The 20,195-nt window shown below is 40.2% G+C and overlaps 1 protein-coding gene across 11 annotated transcripts in view; it reads right to left on the bottom strand.

Annotated features, from left to right (window-relative positions):
• LOC117415482 (epidermal growth factor receptor kinase substrate 8-like) overlaps positions 1–20,195 on the bottom strand; it is a 91,024-nt gene that overhangs the window by 57,323 nt on the left and 13,506 nt on the right. For 7 of the 11 annotated variants that reach the window (XM_059026885.1, XM_059026882.1, XM_059026874.1 and 4 more), the window contains exon 2: positions 13,223–13,306. The gene's annotated coding sequence lies outside the window, so the exon portion shown is untranslated. Of the gene's footprint in view, positions 1–7,855; positions 7,993–12,767; positions 12,866–13,222; positions 13,307–20,079; positions 20,101–20,195 lie in introns of those variants that run through there. The other 4 variants (XM_059026876.1, XM_059026875.1, XM_059026879.1 and 1 more) reach the window with 4 other exon arrangements.

The following is a 20,195-nucleotide window of genomic DNA, read 5'->3' as shown; positions in this document are numbered from 1 at the left end:
AGAGAATTGTGAGGGTCTGGAACCAGCTCTCCAGTAATGTTGTTGAAGCTGACACCCTGGGATCCTTCAAGAAGCTGCTTGATGAGATTCTGGGATCAATAAGCTACTAACAACCAAACGAGCAAGATGGGCCAAATGACTCCTCTTGTTTGTAAACTCTTAGTTCTTATGATTGAGGCTGCAGTCTGTTCGGGGACGTCGCATGTACAGTGCCTTGCGAAAGTATTTGGCCCCCTTGAACTTTGCGACCTTTTGCCACATTTCAGGCTTCAAACATAAAGATATGAAACTGTAATTTTTTGTGAAGAATCAACAAGTGGGACACAATCATGAAGTGGAACGAAATTTATTGGATATTTCAAACTTTTTTAACAAATAAAAAACTGAAAAATTGGGCGTGCAAAATTATTCAGCCCCTTTACTTTCAGTGCAGCAAACTCTCTCCAGAAGTTCAGTGAGGATCTCTGAATGATCCAATGTTGACCTAAATGACTAATGATGATAAATAGAATCCACCTGTGTGTAATCAAGTCTCCGTATAAATGCACCTGCACTGTGATAGTCTCAGAGGTCCGTTTAAAGCGCAGAGAGCATCATAAAGAACAAGGAACACACCAGGCAGGTCCGAGATACTGTTGTGGAGAAGTTTAAAGCCGGATTTGGATACAAAAAGATTTCCCAAGCTTTAAACATCCCAAGGAGCACTGTGCAAGCGATAATATTGAAATGGAAGGAGTATCAGACCACTGCAAATCTACCAAGACCTGGCCGTCCCTCTAAACTTTCAGCTCATACAAGGAGAAGACTGATCAGAGATGCAGCCAAGAGGCCCATGATCACTCTGGATGAACTGCAGAGATCTACAGCTGAGGTGGGAGACTCTGTCCATAGGACAACAATCAGTCGTATACTGCACAAATCTGGCCTTTATGGAAGAGTGGCAAGAAGAAAGCCATTTCTTAAAGATATCCATAAAAAGTGTCGTTTACAGTTTGCCACAAGCCACCTGGGAGACACACCAAACATGTGGAAGAAGGTGCTCTGGTCAGATGAAACCAAAATCGAACTTTTTGGCAACAATGCAAAACGTTATGTTTGGCGTAAAAGCAACACAGCTCATCACCCTGAACACACCATCCCCACTGTCAAACATGGTGGTGGCAGCATCATGGTTTGGGCCTGCTTTTCTTCAGCAGGGACAGGGAAGATGGTTAAAATTGATGGGAAGATGGATGGAGCCAAATACAGGACCATTCTGGAAGAAAACCTGATGGAGTCTGCAAAAGACCTGAGACTGGGATGGAGATTTGTCTTCCAACAAGACAATGATCCAAAACATAAAGCAAAATCTACAATGGAATGGTTCACAAATAAACATATCCAGGTGTTAGAATGGCCAAGTCAAAGTCCAGACCTGAATCCAATCGAGAATCTGTGGAAAGAACTGAAAACTGCTGTTCACAAATGCTCTCCATCCAACCTCACTGAGCTCGAGCTGTTTTGCAAGGAGGAATGGGCAAAAATTTCAGTCTCTCGATGTGCAAAACTGATAGAGACATACCCCAAGCGACTTACAGCTGTAATCGCAGCAAAAGGTGGCGCTACAAAGTATTAACTTAAGGGGGCTGAATAATTTTGCACACCCAATTTTTCAGTTTTTTATTTGTTAAAAAAGTTTGAAATATCCAATAAATTTCGTTCCACTTCATGATTGTGTCCCACTTGTTGTTGATTCTTCACAAAAAATTACAGTTTCATATCTTTATGTTTGAAGCCTGAAATGTGGCAAAAGGTCGCAAAGTTCAAGGGGGCCGAATACTTTCGCAAGGCACTGTACATAGCCAGAGTTGCACGTTTCTTTATTGATTTTTTGAGCAGGGGTAGAAAAAAATACCTTTATGTTTCTTTATTGAGAGCGGGGTTTATTCGAGGGCGGCGTCGATTAAAAAGCTGATATCTGAGTGAGGTGTTAATTCAAAGTAATACAGTATTTACCAAGCTTACTAACTATTCTCCTTTCAATCACTTTTTAAAAGCTGTATTTCTGAAATGAGGTGGTGTGAAATATACCCACAAGGGGTGCGCAGCTGTCTTTTCTGTCCCCTCTGAAACCGATTTTGTTTTTAGAGATTTTCCATTTTTCTAGCTCACAGGGACAGTACACTTCCAAAGCAATATGCAAACGGTTCTTTTAGTAAAATACCTCATCTGTTAGGGGTACAAGGATATTTAGTGAACAAGAGGGCAGACTGGGTGTACAGTAAACAGCCAATACCTGTCTTAGAAAATTGACATAGAACTGTACAGCTATGGCCAAAAGTTTTGCATCACCCTACAGAATTAACTAAATTTCATGAAGTCGAATGAAACCAGCTGAATAATGTTACGTTAACATAGAATTACATACCACGCATTGTTGTTTTCCATATACTTAACGAAAAAAAACTGCCAAAAATAGAAAAATGTGGCATTTCAAAATCTAACATGAAATACTGTACTACTGTTATGGCTTCCGGTAGACACTTGCGATATCATTTTGTAGATTCTTTGATAACATGATATTAAATAAAAAGATCTAAATGGTGTTAATATAGTTTCTATTTTTAGGTCATGCAAAGCTTTTAGCCACAGCGGTACTTGTGATATGTATTTCCATATCAGAGGAGCATCAAAAGTCCTGGAACCAAGATATCTGCACATGTGGTCAAATCTAGATCATCTATCTGGAGATCCCAGGTCTGATCCCAACTCTAGCCGGGCATGTGACAGAAAGGATTATACAGGATGACACAGCACAAGTGCAATGATCTGTGCAATAAAAAAACATTGATAACCACAAGATTTACAACCAGGCATTCCTGGCCGTTCGCTTACACAGTAACTGTATTGTGCTATTAAGACTGAACAACAATAACTCAACCTCACTGTGTTCCAGTTTCCCGTAATAGGAACGACCATTTCCCCATCTACTCCTACAGCGCAAGTTTATTAGTGCACCTAATAGCTTGACTGGCAGGTCCATCAAGGTTCGTGGGTATATAAACTGTGTGCCCTAATGAAGTAAATTAGCACCTTTACAGATTGCTGGTTTTGTCAACTTCTCATATTCTTAAAACAGAGCTTTCTAAATGAGCAAGCAATGACATGGCACAGTACAAAGCATAAATGCTTTCCTTTAAACATTACAGTACCTTTAACTTCTATTTTAGGAAAACTTGGCTCTGCCCTTGTTCTTCACAAGACATAGAAGTTGAGGGGTAGTTTCATAACTACTGCACACCCTGCTGTGTGTTCTAGCTTACTTAAGACCTCTAAATGCAAATGCAAAATACAGCAAATACCATGGCAGTGACCAAAGGTCCTGAACAGGGGTGAATCAGTATAGCATTCCTCTGCATGGCATGCAATAAACCGACTGCGACACTGCAGGGGAAACATTTATTATTATTATTATTATTATTATTATTATTATTATTATTTAAAGGCAGTCATGTCCCTGACCAGTCAAAATTGATATCACCTCAATACACTGAATCTGTACTTTGATACTTCTTTTAAAAAAATATATATATATTTGGCGTAATTGACAGCTGCAGTTAAGAACTTTGAAAGAAGAATCAAATGCAACTAAAAAACAAACAGTCTGCAGGTAGCTAAAGGGTTGACTGAGTATCTGAAACAATCAGCTGGTAAATCAGTATCTTAGAAAAATCCTTGCAGAGATTCAGCCTACAGACCACACAACTTCAATACAAGGACACAACACAGGAGTCATGAACCTGAGCCACACTGCTGTGTACAAGCCCCCGAGGCACTGCTCTGTTCAAACAGGTCTTTCAAAGTTCAACGCTCCCTTACCTGTAGAGTTTCAGCTTCGGAGTGATTCACAGGCTCCGTAGCCTTGTGGCAGACAGCCTCTCTCCATGTGTACAGTCCTGTACTGATCTGTGAGCAGCAGTCAGGCCTTCGGATATTTCGCAAGTTTGTTAATAATCAAACCTTTTCTCATTGCAGAGCGAATCAATTACACTTTTAATGCGGTCAACTGGGTGTTGGCAGCTGTGTCTTGAAAATTAACCATTGCCAGCCACACAGAGTTCCCCGCTGCCTTGGGTTCTCTTCCTCTGTAGTCAATGCAATTTGAAATCTAAAGTGTGACAAACCATTTTTGAAGTTTCAATAACATTCACTCCTCAGAGCTCCTAAATTCGCTCACACACAAGATTTATGATCCCAGCACAATAATGGCAATGGGCAACTTTTTTCTGTCACACCCAAAAATATGTTTTGTGATTTATTAACCATGACATTGACAAGGATCTCAGGAGATTAAAGCTGGGAACATGAAGCCACTTTTTCAGGAGACCTAGTTTGAGGCAACTTTGCTGTATCAAACCCCAAGTCTCCTCTGGTGTGCTGTGCAGTGGCCTGAAACCTAGTCTCCTGAAACCAAGTTCAAAGCCACAGAGTGGCTTTGTGTTCCCTCGGCTTTAGTAGCTCAAAATAAATCTCAGCAGCTGCATCAGTATATACAGTACCGACACAAACTATAGAAACAGATGATTTACAACAAGACTAGGGGTGGGGAGTGTATTGCCCAGGTTTCCTCACTCAGACCCCTTACTTACTAAACACCCTGTTATCTCTGAATAGAATAGATAATCGTCTTTAAAAAATATGCTAAATACATTAATGAGCAAGAAATCTCACAAGTAGAATGGTCCCCAGAAATGTTCTCCTTGTTCTAGGAAGCAGCACAGCTGGGGACGGGGAGTTTGTTGCCGGATAACTCAGACTACTTTCTCACTAAATAGCTCATTCTCCCTAAATAGATCATTGCCTCCTCTTTAAAAATAGGCTATGAACGAGCAATCTGTCTCCCCAGTTCAGTGGTACCCTAAATGCGATTCATTTGCTAACAGTGCTGAATGACTTGGTGGGGCATTGTAATGAAGCAACACACTGCTGTCATAAGGGTATCCTTATAGCCTCCTAGTTAGTTTGTTGTAACCCGTCTCAGGTTTCTGAAGTTAGGCAGGAAGGTACAGTCCTGCAGGTAGGAGATTTCTTACTGTTTTTTCAGCTCAACGAGAAGCAAGTTTTCTGTATCTGGGAGAAACTGTCACCGATCACTGTGGCTTTTACTTTACAAGCCTATTGACACACTAAAGACTAAGTAGTGGGGTTCCGAAAAATGTAGCGCAATACGTCCCCACGTGTTGCTACAACTATTCAAATAACATACCTGTAATTTTTCTTTTCATGGCCGCTCTAGTGCACTGGGGTTTGAGATCTGTCCTCTAAAATCACTGCAGGAAGAGCGATAAAAAAAAAAAAAACGTAAGTGCTCTGGCTTTTCTGTTCCGTGCCACATCATGGATCGCTATTGCTGTGTTACCTGTTTGACAATGTGGGCAATAACCCTTACACTATCAGTGCACTAGAGCAGCCATTTTGAAAAGAGCTTTGAAACAGACTTTACAAAGTTGTGTAAAAAGTTGTCCGGATGTTAATGAAAATTAATTTTAGGTAGGTTACAGTTGTAGCAACACCTGGGGACGTGACCCGCTATATCTTTCAGAACCCCGCTACTTACTCCAAGTGCTATAGTCCTCATTTGAAGACAGGCTACTTTGTAATTTTTTGGAGCATTTTTAACTGGTATCTACCTGTTATCTTTATTATTATTATTTGTTTATTTAGCAGACGCCTTTATCCAAGGCGACTTACAGAGACTAGGGTGTGTGAACTAAAAATCAATGCAGTAAAAACTGTGCTCAACTTGCTTCCAGAAAAAAAGAAACATAAAAAAAAAACAACTGGGTAATCTCTTGAAAACTTGAAAACTGTGACACAAGCCTGGCGACAGGGAATGCAGAGTGTGCACGAGAAATGAACTTTCCTTTCATCTTCGGCATCAGATCATCCAACCAATTCAGAGACAAACCCTGACTCCAAAGCACCTCTCAGCCCAACTCCCACACCACACAATTCATCCACAGTGTTCCTGAGCAACTGGGGAACGAACAAACGAACGAACGACACAACCAATTTACAGGCAGTCTCAGCGAGCCAAAGCGATCTCCAGGGACTGTCACAGCAAGACCCAGCTCAAATTCACAGTGACCCAGCAATTTCCATGGGCTGTCACAGCAAGACCCAGCTCAAATTCACATTGACCAAGAGATCTCCACGGACTGTCACAGCAAGACCCAGTTCAAATTCACAGTGACGCAGCGATCTCCAGGGACTGTCACAGCAAGACCCAGCTCAAATTCACAGTGACGCAGCGATCTCCAGGGGCTGTCACAGCGAGACCCAGCTCAAATTCACAGCAAAGCAGCGATCTCCAGGGACTGTCAGACTGAGACCCAGCTCAAATTCATAGTGACATAGCGAGACCCAGCTCAAATTCACAGCGACGCAGCAATCTCCAGGGACTGTCAAACTGAGACCCAGCGATCTCCAGGGACTGTCACCGCAAGACCCAACTCAGACCCCATTCAAATAAACATTTCAACAGGGCTTTTTTTTTTTTTTTTTTAACACTAGGACCTTATAGAGGCTATTGTAACCTGGAGCAAACACTATTTTATTTCAGGTCTACAAACACATAATTAGCAGTGTATTCCCACAATCCCTCCGATTGAGTGGCTGGGGCAGGTTGCCTAAACCACTGTAAGTGTTAAGTTTAGTACAACAACACTTAGATACATTTCCCCTTAATGGGTAGACACATTTAAGTCAACACCATAAAGTGTCATTGTCCTCATTTGAGGACAGGTTGCTTTGTAATTTTTTACTGGCATCTACATTTACATTTTCTCATTAACTACATTATATTGTTATGATAACTTACTGTAGTTAAAGTCTAAATATAATGTATTAAATCACAAATACAGCTTGAGAAACAATCTTTCTGTAACATCAGTAATGTTGAATAAACTCCCTTGTTACTGTTTCATTTCACTGAAGTCAGTTTTTAGGCAAACTATTTATCGGCATTGTTCTAATTTGCAAGTTATTTTATTTGATGTACTGGTAAATATCAAATAGTTATTGCTGGTTTTTATTATAGATGCCATTCTTGGAAACTGGGCAGTTCCCCTCGACATCTTAATCCTCGACTGAAACAAATAAAAAACTGTAGACAGAGTTCTGTTCTGCTCCTTTCCTCACTGAGATGAAGGGAAAATAAAAAACCCAGATGCAGTTCTGCAACCAGGTGCCCTATTCTTAACTGCTAAATGGAAAAAGTGTGGTTATTTTGAAAGACGTGAACGCTGTCTGGGAACTATGTTTAAGCTTGTCAATCATTATATATTGTGCCTTTGAGGTATCCAATAGTCAACCAAAGTCAGGCAATTGCAAACTAAACCTGCGTGTGCCCTGTGTATCATCTACAGACACCTCTCCCAGCTATTCCATGCAGCCCGGGCTTCTCTCTCCACTCTGGAGGAAGAAATCCGCACCACAGCTTCTCGGATGAACACAGAACGGTATCTTAGGAGATTTCTCTTGTTAGCTAAGGTCACAAAAGAAAGGGTAACACTCTCGTCAAAGCATATTGGCAAAGAAAATAATTGTGTGGTCACTGGAAAGAATCAAAATCTCCCTCTGTTGTAGAATGGAGGAATCATCTGAGGGAAGTGGTACGATTAGAAACAGTAGGGTAAGGTAGCACTGACAAAACTCCTATTGTTTATGAACAGCAATAAAAGGAGTGGCCAAAATATTTAACTCAGCTTTAATTCTTTACCAACACTGCATTCAAGTCTAGGAAAAAGATAAATAATAATAATAATAATAATAATAATAATAATAATAATAATAATAATAATAAAGCAATGCTTACTTTCTGGTATTGAGTTCCAGGAAGGTGCCACACAAAAAAATGACCGAAACAATCAATCAGAACTACAAAACATCTGAACGGACGTTAAAAACATGCAGCCTCTTGCCTAACCTTGGCAGACTATGTGTTCCAGTGTCTTGTCTCCCCAGATTGCCTTGGTTTCACTGAGAGCTAACAGTATTCTGTTTCCCATTGCTCGGTCTCTCTTGCAGAGGTGTGTGAGATGCTGCCCTCAGCCCTCCTCCCGTGTGGGAATAAAGAGGATTTATTATCCTGGCTATTTACATCCTTTGCAGGTCTCTGTTGTAATCTCTACAAGGCAGAGTCAGCTAATCCAGGGCATGTCGGTGCCTTGCTATAGAATCCACATCTACAGGATCAGCTGGAGTAGAGTAACCATCGAATTCTGTTCCTGCTTCCATTCACTTTGTATCAGTTTCTTTTACATACATCACACCCTAAAGCAGCACCTTTAGCTCTTAGTACGATATCTAACATCCAAGTAACTTTGGGACGCCAGAGTGTAACTCGTTCCCTGCAGCAATCTGATCTCAGTGTTGAAAATACCAAGCGTATTCCATGTCGTATTTCTTACTGTTGTATTGCCTTTCACTGGGGGCACAGTGTTGCAGGGGGGACATGTTAATGGTTACACTCAGGTGTACCAGCTGAACTTGGTGCCTTACAGTAGCACAGTCTGGCAATTGTTAACCACAATGTGCTAACTTTCTTATCTTTGTAATGGGGCGCACAAAACAATTTACTGACAGCTTGGATCTGGTCGTCCAAACTGTCAGTTTCCTCCTCGTGATAGTTGAGTCGCTCTCAAATGTATTTTGAACAAGCGCTCAATTCCTTGTGAACCTGAAGGGGTTAATATGACATTTCCAACAGATACCTCCAGAACCAACACAAACAAACACATCCCCCACATCTAAAAAACACAGGCTGTGCCATCATGGGCATAAACGCTAGAATCTGCTTAATGTTAGTATAGCAGTTTGATCCATTCCGGGTTTTACTTGGAGTTTAATAAGACACGCCTGAGCTTGTTACCTAGACACACTTGGGCTAATCAAACTGGTAGCAAAACCTGGAATGGGTGACACTGCTGTGTAATAGGAATCTTCTCTCTGTCCCTGAGCAGATACATGTATGTAAACTATGAATATGTTTTGGTGCTGTCTGTTAACATACAGCGATACGGATACAGATTCATTTCACCAGCTTTACACTGACACTGACCGTTGCCAGCAGTAACAGCGAACAGAAGCAGGAGATGTACATTTCCATCCTGTCCCTCAATATCACCCAGAAAACAGTGACATGAATAATTTGCATTGATTTTCACATGCTGGTTGATATTTACTGTAGTGCTTGATTTAATTTACTAGCCGTACCAATACATCATGACTGCACACACACACACACACCTGCACAAATCCATTGCTACGGGGTAATTCATCTGCTGTGTGATCATGTTCCCAAATTCATTAAAACATGTTTGTATGCCTTGGTGATGGGATCTATGACTGTGCATGGCAATAATAGGGAGGACAGATAACGCATCGATTGCAGCCCACCCCAATCGGGTCAATACCGACGAACCGGTTTGCAAGAAAAAACGATCAAATTCTAAAGTCCTCGTCACAGCTTCCGCTTACTCTCTGCTTACATGCAAATGGGGCAGCCCCTGTGAACATGGATCGAAGCAGGATCTGCATGAGCGCCTATTGTTTCATATCAACGATTACTGGCTGAAAATTGAAATTCTCACAGCCAGAGGTTTTCATTTAGGCAGTTACATAAAGGATATACAACTCTTGAGATGTTCTATATATATTATATATATATATATATATACACATATAATGGCCAAAAGTTTTGCATCACCTAGAATTTTAGGATTGAGACAATAAAACAAAATTTAAAAAATATATGAATATAATTTAGATCATGTAATCAAATAAAACTACGAACAAAAAATCACAAAAGCCATAATAATAGTAGAGTATTTCATGTTAGATTTAAAAATGTCACTACCGGTATCAGTTTTTCGTGATGCATGTAGAAAACTACAAAGCGGTGTGTAATTCAATATGTTAAAATAACATTTAGCAGCTTTCACTCGACTTTACGAAGTAGAATTAGTTCGTTCTACAGGGTGATGCAAAACATGGCCACAGCTGTACACTATGGGCAAGTGGAGACCAGAAAACCCATTTCACCCGGGCCTCCAGGAGGTGCAAGCAAGGCATGAAAGGCTACCAAATTACCCACAAGCCCTCCTGAAGTCTAAAGAACCAGAGGAAACTGCTCCGAGATAATTTTATATAAACACTGACTGACCCACATTTGCACAATCACCGCACACAAAAACACATCAACATGTCCAACACAGGCCTGGAAAATGACCCATTTCTGTCACTTCTGTTCTCTCAAACAGACATGATATCATCTCTGCGGCTGCGCTGTTTGCACAGTTTAAAAGGGGTAGTGTCCCAGGCTGTTTAAAAATAAATATTTAATGAGTTTACTGCCATACAAGCGCATGCTGTAAATGTTATCTATGACAGAGTTTACTGTAAGTTTTAATGAGTAAATAAAAAATAAAAAATAAATATTTAGATTTTTTGTTTTTTTTCCCCCCCTCCAAGCTACATTACTAACCTCCTGCTGCTGCATGTATCCTTATAAAAGATTCACATAGTAAAAGCATAGCAAAGTGTAATGAAGCACAGTGAAAACATGGGGAGGTTTCACATAGTAAAAGCACAGCAAAGTGGAATAAAACACAGTGAAAGCATGGGGAGGTTTCACATAGTAAAGGCACAGAAAAGTGTAGGTAAGCATTGTAAAGCAGATATTTATGGAAAGACATGTGAAAACTGCAGAGCAAAGTTACTGTAGTAACTTGTATAGGGGTAGTTAGCAAGAGTATGACTGTTTAAATTAACAGAATTACAGAGCTTCTGAGAAACTGGAAACTTCACAACTTCAAAACCACTTCTTCAAAATGTTTTATGGAAACAAATGTCATACAATAATCAAAATGTTTAATTACAGAAAGTGTGATTATAGCAATTTTTGTTTTTTTGACCTTACTAACTTAAGAAATACTAAAAGAAACTTTTACAATTCCATAACAAACATTCCAAAAATAATTCTCTTAATGTCTTCAATGGACAGACTTAAATTAGTTCTGGGACAAATACTGTTGCCTGAAAATGTATTCGACAGATATTGTGCAACAGAAACCAATTCCTGTGAATAAATAACACACATTCTGCAGTACAGAAGAGCAGTTCTCTCTCTTTTTTTTTTTAATAGGATACTTGATACTTTTGTTTTTCAGCCAATTCAAAATTCAAGAATGCTGTCATATGTTTAAAATATAAAAGAATATCGCACATGAAAACCCATTGCCTGTCCCAGTACTAACTTAAATAAGTCAAGCCTTATCATTACAGCCCAGCAAAAAGAGGGTCCGATGCTCTTGCACTGTCCTTTGTAATGCAGTACAATTGGTTCAATTAAATAATTTTAACGTTGGGTGGCATGAAAACCAGAAGACCCTGCGGCTCCCCAGGACCAGGGCTGGCTCCCCCTGTACTACATTCTCAAAGCCATTTACTGTACTTCCGATTGACATTCGCATGTCCTCCCCCCAGACAGTAGAAACACACCCAATAAATTTACCACACCCAGTAATAAACAACCGAGACTTCTAAATTTAGGGGCTTGTGATTATTCTAATATTCTGTTTATTATTAGTTTTAGAAATGTAAAATTATGTTTTTTTTTTCTTTCTTCCAGACAAAAAACTGCACTAATGAGGATTTCCAGTACATAGCTTTGAGCATGTAGCCCACTAAGTTAAACACACATTGATGTTCTTCGTTGTTTTACAGTCTAATCGGTTGATGTGGGCAAAAAAGACTTGAAGTTGGAATGCCTGTTGTCACTTAGATGCGTGATCAAATTGATCACGATTGTGGCAGCTTTGAGTTCTTCGTATTTCTAACAAAAACATCAGAAACTAGTATTATCATTTAATAATCCTTTACTTTAAACCACACGTACGGTAAACTGTGAAGCTTCCCCCAATGTTAAGATAAAATATTAATCAAAGAAATGCATGATTAAATACCGTTTCTGGAGCTGAACAGAAAACCTCATTATTTGATCGGATTGAGTCTTACTGAGATAATGAAAAGGTAGAGATGCAGGAAATAACCCAGATGTAATTGGGAGGAATGAGACTCTGAGTTTAAAGCACTGGTGCACACGTTTACTAAACAAAAGAAACAACAAATCCAGGAGCAAAGCAAAAGGGCACAGTGGCCAAAATAAAATGATTACACAAAACAAATACTAAACACATTCTACTATTCAGACACTTAATAGTCTCCATAACACAGCCCATAAAAACACACCAAGCTCCCAATAAAGGATCTTCTCTTCCTTAAATACCACGTGGCTGGAGTCTAATTAACCATTAATCATTAAATTACAGCTCCAGCCACACTCACATGTTTTATGGCAGGGAGGATTTTAAACCCCTCCCTGCCAGCCCTATATTCCCAACACACACACTTTTGGCATGTAGACCTCCGTGGCTTTATTTTGCGAGCCTCCGGCATTGATCGATGTATTTGTCCTGGTGTCCTATTCGGACCCTGACATACATATTACATTAATAGCACATGCATGCTGCTTTCAGTTGTATTGTTTCGAGAAGGGTCTGCACATTTATTTTGCTTCTTGCTCTTCAATGATTTTAAGGTTGTCTCAATGCATACATATTACTGTGTATAATGGTAGGCGCAGGCATGTGTTCAGTTGTATTTGAAGGTTTTTGTACCTTGCTTTTGAACTGCATCACAATAAACAAGCAAGGCAACTTCCATACCACAATGGAGTATTCATTTAAGAGGAAGGTGAGTCAGGTGCATTTTGAAGGCTGTACAGTTCTGGCCAAAGATGTTGCTTGATAAAGTGGAATGAAACCTGCTGAATAACATATTGAATTACATACGGTACCACTTTGTAGCTTTTCCATATACTGACAACAATGGAAAAAGGTGACATTTCGAAATCTAACATAAAATACTGTACTACTATTATGGCTTCCGGGAGACTTTTGTGACATCATTTTGTAGTTTCTTTGATTACAAGATATTAAATAAAAGTGATGCTAAACTTTTGGCCGTAGCTGTAATCCAACACCAGAACACTGAAGCCAACAGAGCGTTACAAAAGGTTAACAGCAAGCAGCAGTAGGGTGAGCAACAGGCTTGCTATGTGCTGTACACACACACACACACACACACATAGACAAACAGGACTATAATGCAATACACGTACCTTCTTTTGTTGTTCTCAGGTGACCTGTCCGTCCAAACCATCAAAGCCAATTAAGCAAGCCACAGCTTCGACCAGCCCAGGGACCTGGGGGAACAGGAGAAGGAGGAATGACAGGGGCTTGTTATCAATCACACAGCTAGTTCGTGAGTAAAGACATGCAGCTTTGTGCATGACAAGGCAGCCCACCCCCCTCTTCACGTCAGTGTGAGGTTATCAGTGGATTTACTATCATTGGTCGGGTAATAAGAAACAAAAGCCCTAAAGCCCGCCAATTACTGCCTCATTAAGGACCAAGGCCAGGCTGTGTTGAACGTGGCTAAACTAACATCAGATTAGTGTCAGAGGCTGTGGCGTGCGTGCGTGCGTGCATGCAATCTCAAAGCGGCAGTGGCTTGCTAGTAGTAAGGACTGCTGCCGACAAGCAACTCTCTACTATTCATCGCCGTAGTAACCGAAAAGACAACAAAAATGGAGGCCCCGCTGGCATCTCCCGGGAAGCTGTTTGGCACAAGACTGACATGTTTGCCTGGATTTTTAAAGGTTTATCGGGTCAGTTCCTGGAGAAGTAAACGAATACCTCCTGAGAATCAGTTCTACATGGAATAAGGGTTATATATTAATGCTTGCATTTAGTTAGTGCCTAATCAATAGAGCAATATTGATTTCATAGTACACACAAGAGCTTGCCAGCATTCAAGTTTTAAAAACAGTCACAAAACAAAATATTTATATACTGGACTTTTAGGTCAATTTCAGGTAATCATTTCTGGGTTTCTTTTTCCATGAATACATCCTTTAACTACCAAGGCTGAAAAGCATTTGATAGGACTTGAGGGCATGAATAGTAATGCAATTACATTGTAATAACCAGGTAATTCAGTGGTAATTACTGTCCAATTACATGTGAAATGGTCCTCAAACCAGTAGTGTTACCTGATGTAATTACATAGTAACACCATGACACAGTCATTCACATGTAATCACATACTTATTACATCAGTAGTTATGGTAGTGCAGAACCAGACAGTTAAATTTATTAACTATTAAACACTCAATAGCACAAAATGTAAAAAAGAATCTTCATAAATTCAATGACAAACATTTTGACTAGAATTTTTCAACGTCTTCAAATGCTCAAGACACTGAGAAAGACTTTCCATTGAATTTATTAGTTTATTTTAGTGTTTCTATTGAAGACATTGAGAAAGACTTCTAGTGGAAATGTTTAGTTGACTTCCTGTAAAGGTTTAAAGAAATTCATACACTAGAAAACCAAACACTGAACAGCGGTTTGTTTCTGTACTGAGTTGACTCAATTCTGGTGCTTTATTAAACTGCCTTGCCTGGTTTTGCTCACAGATTTGTTCTGCACATTACGTATTTTTCTTTACATGCTTGCGGCTACAGACCTCCGCAATGCACCTGACTGGACTCGGCTTGTGGCAGAGTAGAGGCACTGCGTGCATGTGAATAGTGTGTTAGTTCTGTTAATCTCATCTCTGCTGAGAGAGAGAGACAGAGAGCACCAATGCACCATGATAGCTTTAGCTGTGCTTGGCGGCGTGTGTTTTGTGAGTTAATAAATCTGTGCAAAAAGCCCTAAAGGTGCACTTACTGCCCCTGGGGCTTCGCTATTCCTGCTGTTGACAAGCCTTGACTGCCTGACACTTTGCCACAGAGTATAGTTCATTCTTTATTAAATACATATGAGAGAATTTAGTGAGATGCACCATAATACATATGGATTATTAAGCATGCATTCATTAATTTAAACACGGTTACAATATGCATAAAAGCCACAAATCAGCAAAACCATGTGTACACAACACAGTGATTTAAATAAATAACTTGCAAACTAGCCAAAACCTCGGAAACAATATATTGCTGGCAAACAAACTAAAAAAAAACAAAAAAAACAACACGGTCTTGATTGGATTGTTTTTCCTGTGATAAGGAGAGATTTCTCTTGTCTTTTGTAGATGTCAACGTGTTCTCCCAGCAGGCCTGCCTGCTATCTCACCCCTGCACTTTGCCAAGAAAGATACTGAAGAAATCTGCTTTTCTTCCTCATATAAAAACACACACCCTCCTTTGCGTTTTGGTGTACTGGTCCCTAATCCCAGAAAAGGAAAACCAGGCAGCACCATTCCTCAGGGAGGAAAGAATCCCATGACTCTGACTCCCCGGCCAAAATGATGGGCCTGAATCTACAGCTGTGGCCAGAAGTTTTGTATCACCCTCTAGAATTAACTAATTTTGCTTCATGAAGTCGAATGAAACCTGCTGAATAATGTTACATTAACGTATTGAATCACATACAGTACCGCTTTGTAGTTTTCCACATAACGAAAAACTGATGAATTTAATGTTCGAAATCTAACATGAAATACTAAAAACCCTAAAATTGTAGGCGATGCAACACGTCTGTCCATCGCTGTAAGGAACCGGTCACCTACTGTAACCACTTTGTATCTGTGACGTGAGAAATTGCAAAATTAGAAAATGAAGGATGCAACACAGCAGGGACGTGTGACACAGCTCTTATACAGGAGGTCAGTGAAGGAACAAGGTCATGTGGAAGCCTCAAAAACAGGGGAAGCACTGCTGGGGTACACGAGTGCATTGCAGGGTACGACCGAGGGCATTATTACTAATGGAAGTGTTCGGGGGCTACACTGTACCTCCATTATGTTTCCAAGTGTTAGGGGCTACACTGTACCTCCGTTACGTTTCTAAGTGTTCAGTGGCTGCCTCTAACCTAGCTGAGTGTATTCCTCACACTCTTTACTGTGGCAGGCCTGTAAGTGAAGCTACTGAACACTTAAATTATAAAGTAATTCAATCTTATAAAAAACAAAACCAAATGGATATTAACCCCCAAAAGGTACACAAGGAATCGAGCAGTTCTTCAAACTGTTTCTTCTTTTTCTATTGTTGGGTATCTATTGTAAAATCAAGGACAAATCAATGACCAAGATCCTTTCTGTAAAAACATCGAAAGGTATTTCCCTTTTTTAATAAGAGTTAAACAGAAGCATATTAAAAACTATTTTTTCCTTAAGAGTTTGAAAAAAAATAGGACCTGGTTTTAGGTCTCCAACCAGTGTGTATAAGCAGAATTACAGCACAATTTAACCAGAAACTCAAACTATAACCAGGGATGGGAATAAGAGTCCCATTACATAGCACCCCTGAGCTTGTTACCTACACACTGTGGCTAATCAAGCTCGTAGTAAAACCTGGACTGGGTGAAACTGCTATGCAACAGGAGTCTTATTTCCATCCCTGATGGAACTCCATTGATAGCAGGAGCTCTTAGCCTGGCACATACATACTGATGTTGGTACACCCCCTTGGCCAGCACATTAATATTTTCACAGTGCATTATTTTGCCACATTCTTTCAAGAACAAACAAATATGGTTTTAATATCACTTTGTTAAAAACCTGGTTCACTGTCATTACTCTTCCCAAGGCAGCGGAGCCTCTTCTCAGCTCAGAGGAAAGACGCTTTGTTTTACTGCTGCGGGGTGCAGAAAGAAATAGAAATAGCTTCCAGTACTTTATCGCCATGGAAGCAGAATTCCATATATCCTTGGAGACAGGACTCGATGTAACACATTTCAAAAGACGCATTAAAAGGGCATTTATAGATCACAAGTTTCAGATAGGATGGGTGGGTGTGAGAGATCAAATGATTCTTGGTGTCAGATCGGTGTCCTCCTATTATTCACTGTTGGGTCATCAGACCATTTAGATTACAAATAAAACAGAAACCATTTCACCAGTACTTTGTTGTCTGTCTTGTTGGATTACTGCACCTGCACTTCACCTGCTCTACTAATTACCACGCAATACTACTGGACAGAATTGTTTTGTTTTTTTAACAATCCTTCTATTACAACCACCTGGACAGACAGAGTAAAATAATGCGAGCAAGCAGATCCTCAGTATCATATTACACACTTTTAAAGTAGTTACAGACGCACAGGCACCTCTGGAAAGTGTATGATAGGATCGTATTCCAATTGTCTCAAAACTTGAGATTTTTGAAGCACCCGTGAATGTGGGTTGTCAAAAAGCACAAAGGGTGAAAAAAAAAAGGATGTGCGGCTAACACGCAACAGACCATGAGACCGAGACTTGGGGATCTAATGAACTTTGACATTTCAAACTTTTCATGTCTGATTGACTTGGAATAAAAGCTCATTTTTAAATTGAGGATTTTAGCTTTTATTTGATCTGTGTTTTAATAGGATAAAGCAAAGGCGGAATACAGGAGACATGGCTAGGTACGTGTTATTCTGCTTTTATTCTCATCTCATTAACTTACTCCAACAGTTTCTCGTTCATTTTAATTGTCCTTTCGCTATAAAGAACAAAAGGCTTAGAATTTAAAAGTTTAGAACTTCCTGTGCTGTAGGTCAGCCTCAATACCAGCGTCTCTCCTGCAGACCTGTGAGGCTGTATGGACCTGGCTTTAAATTTCAGAGGAACAGAGATGATGTTTGAAAGTTTTGTTTTCTTTAACAAGGCAATAGCAACAGCCTATAAATGGATTTATAATTTAAAGAAAGAAAGAAAAAAAGAATCTACTGTAACAAGTTACTTGTCTGCCTCCATTTTGCTGGTCTGAGCACAAAATGTCCAGGCAAGTTTATTGTCGTCTGTAACAGGGGAGGTCTGTGCTGACTGTCTGGCGCATGCGTGGTTCTACAGGAAGATGACAGCAGCCTCGTAAGATCCGCCTGTCGGTCATGGCGATGACACGGAGAGGTGGGGAAGAGGGTGTGTTGGCTTTCCCTCTCTCTGAGTGGCTGAGAGGCGGGCCTTGGGGGATTGCTTGGCCCATACGTACTGCGCTTGGTTATGCATTCGGGTGGCCGTGACTGTGAATACCCAGAGACCCTGGCTGAGAACGCCAGTGTAAACATAGACCAGTGGTTGGAGCGAGCGACCAAAATAGGCAAGCACGGCTGAGTAAGACAGCCAGCCTAGGGAAAGAAAATAATACAGAAAATAAATTGTTATGTATCCGAGGGAACGTGTACGAGTAGAAGGGGAACCTTGGCCACCCCAGTGTATAGAGCATAGCAGCGTAGGACGGAGACCCGAGCTGACCGGCTTAGAGGCAGTGGAGGCACTGCATAAGCAGCACCTTTATTTTGTAGTTTTATAGCTGTGTTTTATTTTCCCTTTTCTTTCGCCTTTTGTTATTTATTATTTCAGAGCACCTTTGAGTGTGTCAGTATTAACGGTTTACCAGTATTGGTATTTCTGTGGTCCTGTTTACCGTTGCCGGTATTCAGGCCACAGACAACAGCGCCCTCTGCGGGCTAAAAGAAAATATATAAAATAATTGGGCACCAGTGCAGTGTTGCAAATAAACCTTCTGTCTCCCATGTGTGTCAGTGAATTGCCCACCACCCTTCCACACTGTCCACTGAAGTCTTTAAAATCCTAGCTCGTATAAAGTTAACCCAGGACACGACTTCAGGTTTAGCACCGAGAGAAGAACAAGAGGGCATGAATGTAAGCCGAGTGAAAGTAGGTTTAGAACATAAGGTAGGAAGCACTTTTTTTACAGAGAGTTAGAAATGCATGGAATAGCCTACAAGGTGAAGTAGGAGAGAATGGTGTGCTAACAAGGAACAAGTCTTGATGGCCAAATGGCCTTTTCCTTATGTTCTCAATGACATTGCAGGTACACTTGAAAATATAATCTCTCCGATTCAGCCGCACATATATTTTGTGTCTCAGCTGTGTTTAAGAGATTCCCCGGGGACTCCCCCCTCCCGCATGTCACCATGCGCAGACTGAAATGGACACTCATCAGCTCCTTGAATTTCTCATGAGCGCGGTCACCCTTCGCCTGGCTGCAAAATGCAGTTTACATTACAGGACAATTAACTCCCCGGCAAGCGTTCAAGCATGCCAGCTCTGTACTGTAAAAACAGAGAGCGCTCACCAAGTAGAAACAGCCCCTGACAGGCATCCTGCTTCTGGAAATCAGAATCCTCTGCAGTTTTTAAAATCGCATTTTACCTTGATTTTTACAGATAGTTTTTTCTAATTCAACTTTTGTTTTTTTCTTTTTTTTATTCTAATTTTATTTTACTTTTAGGCTTGAATTGTTCTATTTTTACAAAGTAGCTTTATCTCATTTTTAAATTAAAACCACATTTTCTGTCTCATTTCAATTTTATTACATTTTGTCTTAGACCGTTAACGTAAGGGTTTATTTGTTCATTTTATTATGTGAAGTGTTTTTTTTGAGGTGTTTTGCTTCAGAGATAGGACCACAGAGGGGGTGACATGAGCTAGACAGCCTCCATGCACCCCAGACTCGAACACTATCTATAAATACTGCTATATGCATCACAATTCAACAAGCAGTTTTCTATATGAAAAAGAATTGTGTGAACCAGACATTCTTTAAAGCAGGTGACCAATAACCTGTGCTAAAGAAGATCCTTCGCAAGTTTCATCAAGAGGTTAACTAGAGATGTAAAGATTTAAAAAAAAGTGTGACATTCAGGCAGACAGCATCCATACTGCACCCCCCAGATGATGGCCTAGAACTTGCTGTGTTATATAACAAGTGACAGAATTTTTATTTTTATTCATTATTATTATTTTTTGTATAAAACCTATATCAATTCAATTGAATAGTAATTCAAAATGTACTAAAAGCAGTATCTTGTTGAAACACACCAAGAATGTGCTGAAAAGCAAAAATGATCTTTTCTGACAAGAATGCATTTGGGGTGACTTTTGGTCTTTGCTCCCCACACTGAAGTATGGTTCCCCTTCACCTTTAACTGTTTAACCAGTATTGTTCACTAGAGCTGCACTAACCTGTTATCATCAAGCTCTCCTCGGGAGGGTCTCTGGTGTCGATCGGGCTGATTTACCATTCAGAGTAAAACGAGTGCAGAAACTGCTGCTTGGGTTTGTGTGGATGGCTGTTTGTG

This window comes from Acipenser ruthenus, chromosome 7, assembly GCF_902713425.1.
Source record: "Acipenser ruthenus chromosome 7, fAciRut3.2 maternal haplotype, whole genome shotgun sequence".
Lineage (NCBI taxonomy): Eukaryota > Metazoa > Chordata > Actinopteri > Acipenseriformes > Acipenseridae > Acipenser > Acipenser ruthenus.
Note: the sequence above shows the minus strand (reverse complement) of the source record. Positions and strands in the feature narration are given on the sequence as shown.